Genomic DNA, 3,116 nt, shown 5'->3' with positions numbered 1-3,116 from the left:
GTTCAAGTTCACAAATTTAGTTACAGACAAAACCATAGTTGTCTTGACTTTCAGGTTATTTCCCACTGCCTATCTAATCAGGGGTCAGCAAGCTATGCCCTATGGGCCAAATCCAACCTGCTGCCTGATTTGTAAATAAAGTTTTATTGAAGCCCAGCCACATCCGTTAGTATACTATTGCCTATGGCTGCTTTTGTGTTACAGTGGCATAGTTAAGCAGTTGTGAGAGATCCCATGGTCCACAAAGCCTAAAATATCTACTCTCTGCCCCTTTACAGAAAATGTTTGTCAATCCTTGCTCTATACCATTAGATCTTGATTTTGGACTGTTTCTCTACTTACTTCTTATTTCTGTTTTCTCATCTATAAAATGAAACTAATAATACCTATAATTGTTTTAAGGATTCATTTGGGAAATTATATAAGATGCCTAGTAGCTTTTGGCATATACCTGAGGCTCAAAGAATGATGCAAGTGACGGAAGCTAAATTTGACTCCTAAAGAAAGGAACTCACTGGCTTGTGTAGCTAGGAATAATATTCCATCATCATAAATGTGGGCTTAGTTTGAGCCTGTAATCTCAGTGCAACTGTCTCATCAGTCTTATAAACTTTCTCAAGTTTGCTCTTAATGGAAGGATAGCCCAGAGTTTGGTGAATTCTGCCTCATCATAAACAGAGGACCAAAAAGGGAATCTGACCCTCTAAGATCAGAACTGAGAGTTGAGGCCATTAGGACTCATTCACTTTCCCATTCACTCTCTCTTTTCCTCTCGCTCCCTGGCTTCACTTTGTAGACACTTCACCTCATGGCAGAGAATGTAGCCACAGAAATCCAGATGTGCATCTCCAAGTGTTGCAACTTGGCTGGGAAGGAAAGTTCTCTTTTTCTCCCAGCTTTTAAATATCAGTTCCACAGTGTACTTTAATTGGTTCAGTTTGGGTCATGTCATGGTCATATCCAATCTCTGATGGCCAACCATCTACCAAAATTTGTACTGTCTTTTCAACATTAGAGTGGTCTATCTGGGAAGCAGAAGGCCAGACAAGGACTGCATTTCTCAGCTGCCCTCGCATTTAGATGAGGCCATTTAGCTAGTTCTTATCAAAGCAATACGAATGAAATTGATATATATTACTTCTGGCTTATGGAGATTAAGAAACAGATGCATCTATACCCTCATGTTCCCCTTAGACCAGCTGGAAATTAATGACCAAAGACATCATGGAAACATGGTGAAGGAGCTGCTGACAGCTGATTGCTGAATGACTGTGTGAAACAAAGCCTTCTTCCTCCCCAATCAAAGTTTATTTTTTTGCTCACATAAATAGTTCAAAAGCTATTGAACTATTTAGCAATTAACCTACCTTAACTAAAACAAATACTCTGACTGAATGGGTACTCTCATGCCCATTCTTCTTCTTTTTTTTTTTTTGGAGGTTAATACCTTTACTAAGTTACAAAACTTTGGCAAATCAATACAGTACTCTTTAATATAATGAAACCATACTTTCGTTGGAGTCATGTTACTTTAGTGATAATTTTCACTCCAGAAATATTTAAGTACCAAACCAAACACTGGTTTTTTAATGGTGGTTTATAGCAGAGCAAGTTATTTTACACAAAATCTATTTTAAAACTACACAATTTATCCTTTTATGTGTGTTCCCTTGTGCAAGCTGTTGAAGTGTACAGCAGGAGGGCAATGGGTGTCTATAGGACGTGGCTCTGCTCTGATCTGGGGTTGGTCCAAAGTCAGGTGGAGTTCCAGTGTATGGAAATTTTGAAAATTCTTACCTTAAGGAGATTCAATATCAATACCAATTTTCAAGGAGATCTTGTTGAATTTTCACAGAAATACTGGAACCTTCAAAATCAGATAGTAATTTCAAACAACGTTAATTTCAGATGATCCCTTTTATTTAGAAGCTCTGCCTCTGTTTTGTTCAAGTCACATAGCCTTACACCAACTTATCAAAAAAATTACCTAAAATATAGTTATATTTTTTAAATAACCCATAAATATGTAGTCAGCTTGGAGAGGCCTGAAGTACCCAACGTTATCTACCAACTTTCACGATCACTTCTCTGCAAATGCTGCTGCGGCCACTGGAGTCCATATGCTTCCTCTTGCTGAGGCTGTCAGTTCTTCAGTCTCAGCATTTAATTTATGTATTACCCATTCCATTGCTTCTCGGCCTTTATTAGCATTGGAGGATATCGTACTTGCCATCAGTCCTTCAAGGTAACTGCTGAGGCTAACTCCTTTCATGGTGATTATGGTTTCTTGAGTCAAAACAGTTTCTTTCTGGTTCCTCAGGATGTGGTTTGTATATAAGTCTCTCATCTACTGAAACCATATTTGTAAATGAAATATTAGTAGCTTTAAGTTCCATTGTTTTCTCTATAGGATCAACTACAGAATGTTCTTGCACATATGTTTTCGTTCCTGCTGCACCAATAAGAGACTTCACAACGGAAGGCAGTCCCTACTCTGTGCTGAGAAGTCTGTGGCTGTGAAACTTTCCAGAGGGCTCTGTATGCCTGTCCAACACATCAACTCCAACCACACTTGGATTTAGAGGTTTTGGGTATTTCTGCATTGCAGCTGTTGTAACAGTTTCCCATGGGTGGTCAAAGACATGTTCCGAAGTCCAGATCTTCATGGTGCCAGCGACCTGAGCGATGACCAGGTGGCACCAGGGAACAATGAGGCACAGAGGCTACACTGCCCCCCCCCCCGACCCCCAGCACACTCTCTCATGCTTATTCTTATGACAGGGCAATGGAAGATGGGCAGAGTCTGTTAGAAGAAAGGGGAGAGAAAAAATATGTTGGGAATGCAACAGATGAACAAGGAAATAACCACTACAATCTGCAGCGATTAGTAACTATTTGTTTTGTTTTGTTTTACTGTAAATAAGATACCAGTAGGCTGAGTGTGGTGGCCCACACCTGTAATCCCAGCACTTTGGGAGGTCAAGTTGCATAGACTGACTTGAGGTCAGGAGTTTGAGATCAGCCTGGCCAACATGGCAAAACTCCATCTCTACTAAAAATACAAAAATTGGCTGGACGTGGTGGTGGTTCCTGTAATCCCAGTTACTTGGGAGGCT

The 3,116-nt window shown here is 40.1% G+C and overlaps 1 pseudogene across 1 annotated transcript; it reads right to left on the bottom strand.

Moving 5' to 3' along the window:
• Positions 1 to 1,416: 1,416 nt before the first annotated feature.
• On the bottom strand, positions 1,417 to 2,754 carry LOC116564698 (annotated as a pseudogene). The gene has a single exon (XR_004275050.1). The product of XR_004275050.1 is annotated as a PRELI domain containing protein 3B pseudogene (transcript).
• Positions 2,755 to 3,116: the final 362 nt, after the last annotated feature.

The sequence above is a fragment of the Sapajus apella genome, unplaced genomic scaffold (assembly GCF_009761245.1).
Source record: "Sapajus apella isolate SASKATOON/1434 unplaced genomic scaffold, GSC_monkey_1.0 scaffold2, whole genome shotgun sequence".
NCBI lineage: Eukaryota > Metazoa > Chordata > Mammalia > Primates > Cebidae > Sapajus > Sapajus apella.
This window is presented reverse-complemented; position numbering and strand designations above follow the sequence as displayed.